Consider the following 12,202-nt stretch of genomic DNA (forward strand, 5'->3'; position numbering starts at 1 on the left):
CCTGCAGTCCTCAGGAACCAGAAAATGGAGGGGTGTCGCTGCCCTAAGAAACACATTCATCTACACACACAAAACAGCATGGGAAGCATGTTTAAAGAAGGAAGGTAAAGAACAGACTGGGTGTGGATTTAGACACATGTTCTTTAAGGATTCAGAATTCACTTATAACAGTAATCACAAACTACTTGAACCTCTAAACTGAAAAGAGATATGTTTTCTAAGAGAAAAATGAGTTTCTAGGTAATAATGAAAGATTAAATGTTGAGACATATTACCTTTCTTTTCTATTTTTTAAATTAATTATTTTTAAAAAAAAATTATCCTCACCAACACTTGGTATTGTTGGTCTTTTTATTTATTTTTTTTCTGTTCATTATTTTTTGAATTTTATTTATTTTTTTATACAGCACGTTCTTATTACTTATCCATTTTATACATATTAGTGTATATATGTCTGCGTTGGGTCTTCATTGCTGTGCATAAGCTTCCTCTGGTTATGGCAAGCAGGGTCTACTCTTCGTTGAGGTGTGCAGTCTTCTCATTGCGGTAGCTTCTCTTGTTGCAGAGCACGGGCTCTAGGCACGTGGGCTTCAGTAGTTGTGTCTCACAGGCTCTAGAGTGCAGGCTCAGGAGTTGTGGCACACAGGCTTAGTTGTTCTGCAGCATGTGGGATCTTCCCAGATCAGGGCTTGAACTCATGTCCCCTGCACTGACAGGTGGATTCTTAACCACTGTGCCACCAGGGAAGTCCCATCTTTCTTAAATTTCAGAAGACACAGTCATAACTCACAACCAAGGAGGAGGATTTAGGTAAATATTTGAATAATCCTGAACTGGAAACAGAATAAATTTTGAAGTAGAAACAACAGTATTGTTGGGAAGAGGATGGAGGGTAGGCTGGAGAGGGTGCTTCAGGGGAAGGAAGTAGGAACTAGATGGAGTTTTAAAGAGACTTGCAGCTTTTATGAAAACCCAGGGTAGCTAAGGACAGAGAAGATTTCCGCCCACCCAGCCCGCCCCTGCAAATTACATGTACTTAATTGTACAATGTGATAATTTGATATATGTATACCTTGCTAAATTATTGCCACAATCAAGTTAAATAACACATCCATCACTTCACCTAGTTACCTTTTTTGTTTGTTTGTTTTTGTTTTTTGGTGAGAGCACTTAAGATCTACTCTCTTAGGAAATTTCAATAAAATATTGAAATACAGTACAGTACTGTTAACTTAGAGCTACTCATAACTGAAAATTTCTATGCTTTGACCAACATCTCCTTCTTTTCCCCAGGCCCAGCCCCTGACAGCCGCCATTCTACTCTCTGTTTCTGAGTTTAACTTTTCTTCTTAGATCTCACATATAAGCGACACCCTGCAGTATTTGTCTTCTCTGTCTGACTTATTTCCCTTGGCATAGGGCCCTCCAGGTTCACCCATGTTGCCACAGATGGTAGGATTTTTTCCTTTTTTGTGGCTGAATAATATTCCATGTTAGTTCAGCCTGGGGACTACAGTTAATGATACCGTGTCATATATTTGGAAAGTTACTCAGGGAGTAGATCTTAAGAGTTCTCATCACAAGAAAAAAATTGTAATTGTGTGTGATAATAGATGTTAACTAGACTTATTGTGGTGATCATTTGGCCATATGTGCAAATATCAAATCATGTTGTACACTTAAAACCCCTATAATGTTATACATCAATCATATTTCAATAAAAAATTCTATGATATATACATCACATTTTTTCATGTATGGTGTATATATATATATCACATTTTTTTATTCATTCATCCATTGACAAACATAAGTTGTTTCCGTATCTTGGCTATTGTGAATAATGCCACAATGAACATGGGAATGCAGATATCTCTTCAAGATCCTGATTTTGATTCCTTCAGGTGTATACCAAGAAGTGGGATTGCTAGATCACATGGTAGCTCTATTTTTCATTTTTTGAAGAATTTCCAGTTTTTCATAATGGTCATACCAATTTACATTCCCACCAACAGTGTACAATGGTTCCCTTTTCTCCATATCCTTCCCAACACTTGTTATCTCTAGTCTTTTGATAAAAGTCATGCTAGTGGGTGTGAGGTAATTTCTCACTGTGGGTTTTTTTTTTGTGTGTGTGTGGTACGCAGGCCTCTCACTGTTGTGGCCTCTTCTGTTGCAGAGCACAGGCTCTGGACGCGCAGGCTCAGCAGCCATGGCTCATGGGCCCAGCCGCTCTGTGGCATATGGGATCTTCCCAGACTGGGGTACGAACCCGTGTCCCCTACATTGGCAGGCGGACTCTCAACCACTGCGCCACCTGGGAAGCCCTCATTGTGGTTTTGATTTGCATTTCCCTGACGATTAGTGATGTTGAATACCTTCCCACATACCCGTTGGCCATTTATATGTCTTCTTTGGAAAAAATGTCTGTTTAGATCTTTTGCCCATTTTTAATTGAATTATTTGTTTTTCTGCTAATGAGTTGTATAAGTCCCTTATATATTTTGGATATTAACCCCTTATCAGATACATGGTTTGAAAATATTTTCTCCCATTCCACAGGTTGCCTTTTCATTTAGTTGATTTTTTTTTCTTTGCTGTGCAGAAGCTTTTTAGACTGATGTAGTATTGTTTGTATAGTTTTGCTTTTGTTGCCTTTGTCTTTGATGTCATATCCAAAAAATCATTGCCAAGACCAATGTCAAGGAACTTTTCCCCTATGAATATATCACCTGTGATACATTCTAGCCTAAATTCTTTAACCTGAATCATCAAATTTTAAAATCTAACCTCCAGTCCCATGCTGCCCACATGCACCTGACTTGGTCAAAGTCATTCTTAACCACTTGGGCAGGGCAACTGACCCCTTCAGAAGCTGTAGTGTAGAACAAAGTAACTTAGAGCACAGGCCCTGGGGCTAGGCTGGCTAGGTCTGAATTTCACTGGTTAACCTTACTAGCAGTAGGACTTGGGGAAGTTATCTCTGTGCCTCAGTTTCCTTATCTGCAAAATGGGGATGTTGACTGTACCTGTCTCATAGGGACTCTTAGGACAGCACCACACACGTCATGAGGAGCTCCATTGCCACTGGCTGTTATTAAACGTTAGCTGTTCTTGTGTGATATACTAGTAATGTAACAGGTGTCTATGTATACCTTAGGCATATGAATATGGTCTTGCCCTGATTTTTCTGGCCCTATCTTTCTACCCCACTCACATCATTGTGCCTTGTCTCCCACTCTACTCACTGGATTCCCACCTCATCACCCTTGGGTCCATTCCTAAAATATCTACCTCTTTCCCCTCCCAGGACATCACAATGTATTCCTTTTGCCTGGATACTCTTCACATGGCTGACTTTTTCTCACCGTAAATCTCATCTCCTTCTCAGTCCAGCTACATGGGCCATGCCATCTAAAGTGGCCTTGCCCCACCCGACCTTTCACAGTCCTGTGTTCATTTTTTTAGGTCATCTTGTTTTGTAATTATGTTGTTTATTTACTTTGTTATCTGCCTTTGCCCATGAAGGTTAGCTCTGTCTCATCCACTCTTGTAACCACAGTGCCTAGCACAAGGCTGTGCACATGGAAGAACTCTGTAAATAGTTGTTAAATGAATGAATAAACTATAGGAGGCATTCAAGTCATTCTTCTCAAAAGAAAAAAAGCAAGGAAGGAAAGAAGGAAGGGAGGAAAGGAAGGAAGGGAGGAAGGAAGAAAAGAGAAAGAAAAAAGAAAGGATAAAAAGAAAGAGGAAGAGAGTGAGGGAGGGAGGGAAGAAGGGGAAAAAAGAATGAAAGTAAGAAAAGGTGACATTATACATCAGAGAAACAGTGTAAGTGTATATCTTTAACACAGCATTATCTCTTCCTTGAAAAAAATGTAAAGTTTTGCTCACTTCACTCCACTGTAATAAGATTGAAAACAATAAGAAGTATAATAATAGCCAGAATGGAAACCAGAGATAAGCTAATTTAAAGGAGGTAATAAAAAAGGCCAAAGAATACAGAAGTGGAAGAACATGGGGGGAAAAACTAGCCAGTAGGTACTGAGAGACCGGGAGCTTACAACAGATTGGGGGTCTTCTTAAGGAGAACAAAAGCAGAAAATCTGAAGGAGAGCCATGCCTGCTTTGTTCATGAAGTGTGTTCCCACAGTCGTAGGGGTGGCGTGGACACAACTTCTGGGCCCTACCGGGAAATTTTCATGGTCAAAAACAACAGGAAATAGAACTCATTTCTTCTGAATCTTGATTCCTGACTCTTTCCACTGTACCACACTGTCTGTTTTATTTTCAAAGTGACCAGAATGTGGAATTCTCTTCAAATGGAAAGTGAAAAGCAAGAAACAACACAAAGTAATTATGTCTAGAATGAGTTAGGAAATAGCAACAAAGCCCTGAGTCCTTTAGTGAATCTGAATTCAAGTCTCCAAATCCTGAATTATAGGCAGGCAGGGATCATTTCAGGGTCACTTTCTTTTTTTTTTTTTTTTTCCATTGCGTGATTCTATTTTTTTTTTTAAACATCTTTATTGGGGTATAATTGCTTTACAATGGTGTGTTAGTTTCTGCTTTATAACAAAGTGAATCAGTTATACATATACATATGTTCCCATATGTCTTCCCTCTTGCGTCTCCCTCCCTCCCACTCTCCCTATCCCACCCCTCCAGGCTGTCACAAAGCACCGAGCTAATATCCCTGTGCCTTGCGGCTGCTTCCCCCTAGCTATCTACCTTACAACGTTTGTTAGTGTGTATATGTCCATGACTCTCTCTCACCCTGTCAAAGCTCACCCTTCCTCCTCCCCATATCCTCAAGTCCGTTCTCCAGTAGTTCTGCGTCTTTATTCCTGTCTTACCCCTAGGTTCTTCATGACATCTTTTTTCCCTTAAATTCCATATATATGTGTTAGCATACGGTATTATGTTAGAAATAGGGACCCGAAGAATGAAAACAAGCAAATACTATTCCAATTTTTTTTTAAGTTAAAAGACACACTTAAGTATCTACTCACCAATAAGCTTGACATTATGTACAGTCAAGTTCCAGGGAAAAATCATTTGCCCTATAGGGCTTGCATTTTAGTACATCTCTTTTCCTCTGCAATTGCATTCTTGGTGTTATACTAGTCCAAACATGTTTGTGTAACTTCTTCATATAGATGTCACTGATTACTATACACAAATGGAGGATGCACCAATGAATGGAAGCCCAACATCCCAGACTAGAAGAATTTCTAAACTGGAAGCCTAGCATCTCAGACTAGAATAATTTCTATTAGAAGGATTTGAAAATCCCAACACATCATAAAGGTGATCTTTTAGAAAAAAAGGGAGAAATCAATCAGAACAAAAGAGTTTGCAAAGAACAGACCATGCTGCAACATCCCCAATTCTGGAGTTACTAAGAGCAAGGAAAATACTAGAGAACTTATATCTGTATTTTGATATCAGTAAGCATCTGAAACACCTGTCCATGTACTATTTTGAATAAAATAACTGTGTACTCAATGATATTACTATCAGATGAATTTAGATCATTTTTCATCTACAGTAGAAGCCTGGTATTTCACCCATTAACTGAAAAAACAAATCAGAGTTAAGCATCACTAAAAAAAATGATACTTATATATTCTAATTTAAACTTTTTATTTGATGCTAAAGTGTATTAAAAGGAAAATCACTTGGCAGTCTTTGGATTGAGACCAAGGTCCACGTTTTGTTCTCTTTCTTGCAAAAAGCACATCTTTGATAAATCCTATATGATTTCTAGATTATTGGGTTTGTTTGTTATTTAGCAAACAAATATTTAAACCCTTTAATTATTTTTGTGATTTTTGTTTGTTTGTTTTACATTTCTCTACAGTTCTCTCACCTACATCTAAATGGACAGAATTTTTTAAAGCATCTCAGCCTTATCAATTTTTTCAAAGCACTTGAAAAATTTTCTCCGTTTTCATATAAACAACTTTTCCTTTTCACACTAATATTTCATTAGTTTCTATGATATTTAATTAATTTCCATAATTACAGTAGCAAGAACAGCTAGTATAAATGGGCTTGGAGCAAACACAACGAACTCCTAGAAAGCATAAACCTTAATGCTGGAAGCAGCAGGAGCCCTAGACATACCTGAGCAGGCTTCCAGCCTGATTCTGCAAAATAGGGTAACTCCTCAGTGGGTTTAGAGAAGGAATGGAGGACGCTGCTTACCAGAAGTCGTTCAGTGGAAGCTGGTAAATCCTCACAATGAGAATTTAGAAAATGCAGCAAAGTCGTAGGTATACTCTGGAGCAGTGTTGACTCACTCTACAAAGTTCAGCGTTTCTTTCAGTGTCACGAAGAAGACATATGAATCAAATTTTCCGGTGGCACAGAGCTGGGAGGAACACTAACACAGCAAGGATCAACTCAAAATCAAAACACTCTCAACTTCCTTGAATTCCTCAGATGGCCTTCCACAAGGAATCTGATATGGAAAATGGTGGTGCAACCCTATTAAATGCTGGGTAATTGCATAAAGATTAAATTAGATGCACATATGTGTATACGGCATGATCTCTGGAGTAGCTCAGATCTCCAAATGCCTGGATCAGTTCCCGGCATATGGAAGGTGTTCAAGAGATATGTTTGAATAGACAGAGAAAAAGCAAGGTGCGGAAGAGTGTACATGTTGTGTTTAAGTTTGTGCAAAAACAAAGAAGATATTTATAGTCTTTGCTAGTTTGTGCATAGATAACTGGTGCATAGATAAATTACTGGAAAGAAGATCAAGAAATTGATGAGTGTCTCTAGGGGGAGGAACTAGGATATCTGGGGTATGAGTTAGAATCAAAATTTACCTTTTTGTATATATTTTTAAACTGTTCTGATTTTTCACTATGTATATGTTTTAATAAATCTAGTAAATAATGACAACTTTACACTATCTGGAATGTTGGACTGAAACCATAATATTTAAAGTACACAGTGTGTGATCCTGCATTTTGCTTCAAAAAATAATTTCCTATGCCCAGATGAGGAGGGCAAATTTCTGCACACTTGGGCTCTGCAGAGGGCCTCAGACTCAGTCTCTTTACCCTTACGAGGGGGCCCTCCTAGCTTAGCCCCCTGTATCTGCTGGCTAGGCCACTTCAAAAACCTCCAACCTGAGCTCCTGGTCCCTCCCTCACTGACCCAGCCCCGCCCAACACAAGACAACCCTCCCAAAGTGCAACTCAGATCTTGTCACTCCCCAAGTCAAAAACCAAAACTCGTTTCCCATCACCTTTTTATCTTTTGCTTTTTAAAAACCGAAATAATAATGTACTTTGTTAAAAAGGCGAAAAGTTTTACTAGGCTTATCATGGAAAAAGCAGAGGCCTCTGACCTCCCACCCTCCAACACCCCAAGGTCCTACACCCAATTGCAGCCACTTCCATCTTTTTAGGCCGCTTCTGCTGCTATTTCTCTATATATTACTATATTATTTATGTAATATAACATGATGTGATATAACATGTGATATATGTGATATATGTGATTTATGTGATATAACATATTCATATTATATATCCTCATCGCTTGCATTTCAGTGTACGATATTATCTATTGATTTATTACTATGGAAGATGAAGTTTTAACACACTCACAAAATACCCATAAACAAAACACAATCCATTCACACCTTCCTATCCTTTCTATATAGTGACATCACAAATCTTAGCTGAATTTACATTATTATGCTTATATTAATACTATGTATGGTTAAGAAATGTATTATTCTTTCTTTCCTTTTTTTATACAATTGTCTTGTTTTTTCTATTTTGCTTACTTTTCTGTGGACCGTCACATAATCTCAGCAGACTCAGACAGACCCAGAACTCCAGCAGTAAGTACCTCAACCTCCCCTCCCTCCTGAAGCCCATTTTTTTAACTAATTTATTGTTTTTATTGAAGTTTAGTTTATTTACAATGTTGGGCTAGTTTCAGGTGCACAGCAAAGTGATTCAGTTATACATACATATTTGTGTGTGTGTGTATATATATATATATATACATTCATATACATATATTCTTTTTCAGATTGTTTTTCCATATAGATTATTACAAAATATTGAGTATAGTTCCCTGTGCTATATAGTAGGTCCTTGTTGTTTATCTATTTTATATATAGTAGTGTGTATATGTTACTCCCAAATTCCTAATTTATCCCTACTTCCCACCTTTCCTCTTTGGTAAACATAAGTTTGTTTTCTATGTCTGTAAGTTTATTTCTGTTTTGTTAACAAGTTCATTTGTATCATTGTTTTTGATTCCACATATAAGTGGTATCACATGATATTTATCTTTTTCTGTCTGACTTACCTCACTTAGTATGATAACCTCTAGGGCCATCCATGTTGCTGCAAATGGCATTATTTCATTTATTTTTATGGCTGAATAATATTCCATTGTTTCCATATATATATATATATATATATATATATATATATATACCACATTGAAGCCCATTGATTGTTTTGTCTTTTGTTTTTGCTTTTTGGGTTTGTGTTTTTTTTTTTTTTTGCTTTTTTTAACATCTTTATTAGAGTATAATTGCTTTACAATGTTGTGTTAGATTCTGCTGCATAACAAAGTGAATCAGCTATATGTATACATATATCGCCGTATCCCCTCCTTCTTGTGTCTCCCTCCCACCCTCCCTACCTCACCCCTCTAGGTGGTTACAAAGCACCGAGCTGATCTCCCTGTGCTATGCAGCTGCTTCCCACTAGCTATCTGTTTTACATTTGGTAGTGTACATATGTCAATGCTACTCTCTCACTTCGTCTCAGCTTACCCCTCCCCCTCCCCGTGTCCTCAAGTCTATTCTCTACATCTGCCTATTTATACCTGTCCTGTCCCTAAGCTCTTCAGAACTTTTTTTTTTTAGATTCCATATATATGTGTTAGCATACAGTATTCATTTTTCTCTTTCTTACGTCACTCTGTATGATACTCTCTAGGTCCATCCACCTCACTACAAATAACACAATTTCATTTCTTTGTATGGCTGAGTACTATTCCATTGTATATATGTGCCTCATCTTCTTTATCCATTCATCTGTCGATGGACACTTAGGTTGCTCCCATGTTCTGGCTATTGTAAATAGAGCTGCAATGAACATTGTTGTACTTGACTCTTTTCGAATTATGGTTTTCTCAGGGTATATGCCCAGTAGTGGGATTGCTGGGTCATATGGTAGTTTTATTTTTAGTTTTTTAAGAACCCTCCATACATGTTTATGTTTCCTTTGCTGTGCAAAAGCTTTTAAGTTTCATTAGGTCCCATTTGCTTATTTTTGTTTTTATTTCCATTTCTCTAGGAGGTGGGTCAAAAAGGATCTTGCTGTGAATTATATCAAAGACTGTTCTTCCTGTGCTTTCCTCTAAGAATTTTATAATGCCTGGCCTTACATTTAGGTCTTTAATCCATTTTGAGTTTAATTTTGTGTATGGTGTTAGGAAGTGTTCTAATTTCATTCTTTTACATGTAGCTGACCAATTTTCCCAGCACCACTTATTGAAGAGGCTGTCTTGCCTCCTTTAGCAAACATAAGGTGACCATATGGGTGTGGGTTTATCTCTGGGCTTTCTATCCTGTTCCATTGATTGATATATTTTTTTGTTTTTGTGCCAGTACCATACTGTATTGATTACTGTAGCTGTGTAGTATAGTTGGAAGTCAGGGAGCCTGATTCCTCCAGCTCCGTTTTTCTTTATCAAGATTGCTTTGACTATTCTGGGTCTTTTGTGTTTCCATACAAATTGTGAAATTTTTTGTTCTAATTCTGTGAAAAATGCCATTGGTAGTTTGATAGGGATTACATTGAATCTGTAGATTGTTTTGGGTAGTAGAGTCATTTTCACAATGTTGATTCTTCCTATCCAAGAACATGGTATATCTCTCGATCTGTTTGTATCATCTTTAATTTTTTTCATCAGTGTCTTATAGTTTTCTGCATACAGGTCTTTTGTCTCCTTAGGTAGGTTTATTCCTAGGTATTTTATTCTTTTTGTTGCAATGGTAAATGGGAGTGTTTCCTTAATTTCTCTTTCAGATTTTTCATCACTAGTGTATAAGAATGCAAGAGATTTCTGTGAATTAATTTTATCTCCTGCTACTTTACCAAATTCATTGATTAGCTTTAGTAGTTTTCTGGTAGCATCTTTAGGATTCTCTATGTACAGTATCATGTCATCTGCAAACAGTGACAGATTTACTTCTTCTTTTCTGGTTTGGATTCCTTTTATTTCTTTTTCTTCTCTGATTGCTGTGTCTAAAACTACCAAAACTATGTTGAATAATATTGGTGAGAGTGGGCATCCTTGTCTTGCTCCTGATTTTAGAGGAAATGGTTTCAGTTTTTCACCACTGAGAAGGATGTTGGCTGTGGGTTTGTCATGTATGGCCTTTATTATGTTGAGGTAAGTTCCCTCTATGCCTACTTCCTGGAGAGTTTTTATCATAAATTCATGTTGAATTTTGTCAGAAGCTTTTTCTGCATCTATTGAGATTATCATATGGTTTTTATCCTTCAGTTTGTTAATATGGTGTAGCACATTGATTGATTTGCATATATTGAAGAATCCTTGCATTCCTGGGATAAACCCCACTTGATCATGGTATATGATCCTCTTAATGTGCTGCTGGATTCTGTTTGCTAGTATTTTGTTGAGGATTTTTGCATCTACATTCAACAGTGATATTGGTCGGTAGTTTTCTTTTTCTGTGACATCTCTGTCTGGTTTTGGTATCAGGGTGATGGTGGCCTCGTTGAATGAGTTTGGGAGTGTTCCTCCCTCTGCTATATTTTGGAAGAGTTTGAGAAGGATAGGTGTAAGCTCTTCTCTAAATGTTTGATGGAATTCACCTATGAAGCCATCTGGTCCTGGGCTGTTGTTTGTTGGAAGATTTTAAATCACAGTTTCAGTTTCAGTGCTTGTGATTGTCTGTTTATATTTTCTATTTCTTCCTGGTTCAGTCTCAGAATGTTGTGCTTTTCTAAGAATTTGTCCATTTCTTCCAGGTTGTCCATTTTATTGGCATATAGTTGATTGTAGTAATCTCTCATGATCCTTTGTATTTCTGCAGTGTCAGTTGTTACCTCTCCTTTTTCATTTCTAATTCTATTGATTTGAGTCTTCTCCCTTTCTTTCTTGATGAGTCTAAGCCCATTTTTAAAACCTAATCTGAGCTATATGCTCTCTGTATCCTTGCCACACAGTCATCATCCTGGGACCATCATCCTGAAAATTCCTTGCACTCCTCTCCTAGGAGGGATTCTCACTCCCCAAATCTACTGTCTTCAGCTGATCCTATCTCCCGTATTGGAAGAGCCCATCCTCCAGTGGCTTCCCTGAAATGGTGCATGAAAGGTAAATTGATACCTGAATACTAAAAACTGTCTTTATTCTACTCACAGTTTTTTGAAAATTTGGCTAAGTATAGGAACTCAGATTGGAAAACATTTTGCTCTATTGTCTTTTAGTTTATACTGTTGCTGTTGACAGGTTCTGAGTCCATTCAGATTTTTGATCCTTTCTATATGACCCATTTCTCACCTCCAGTAGTTTTTAAGTACTCACTCTGTCCCCAGGGTTTTGAAATTTTATAATAATACAACTTTATATAAGCCTTGTTGTTACCATTGTTGTGTTTTTTTCACTGAAATGGAGTTCTCTTAAGGGCCCTTCCAACTTCGAAACTTATGTCCCATGGCAAAAGGAAATTGTTTTGAATTACGTCTTTGGTCATTTTCTCATCTGTGATTTTTTTGTTCTCTTCCTGAAGAGCCTTTTCTTTGGATATTGGGTTTCTTGTCCTGCTCCTCCAATTATGTTACCTTTCCTTCTATTTTCTTCTCTGTTTTCCATTCTTTGCCAATTTGTGCTGTTTTATCTTTCAAACCCCCTATTGAATTTTTCCTTTCTGCTTTCATATTAATTTCCAAGAACTCTTTTCTTCCTTCTCTCTGAATGTTTCCTTTTTATTAGCTTTCTGTTCTTGTTTCATGAACACAAACCTTCCTTATCTCTCTGAGAATATTTATCCACACGGTTTTATTTTTGTTGTTCAATTTCCTTTGGTCCACTCTGCATCATCTCTCTTTTCTATACTTCCTGCTTTCTATATCTTTATTTTGATCTTCATATTTCACAGGAGACATTTTCCTCAGAT

Source organism: Phocoena sinus, chromosome 4, assembly GCF_008692025.1.
Source record: "Phocoena sinus isolate mPhoSin1 chromosome 4, mPhoSin1.pri, whole genome shotgun sequence".
Taxonomy (NCBI): Eukaryota; Metazoa; Chordata; class Mammalia; order Artiodactyla; family Phocoenidae; genus Phocoena; species Phocoena sinus.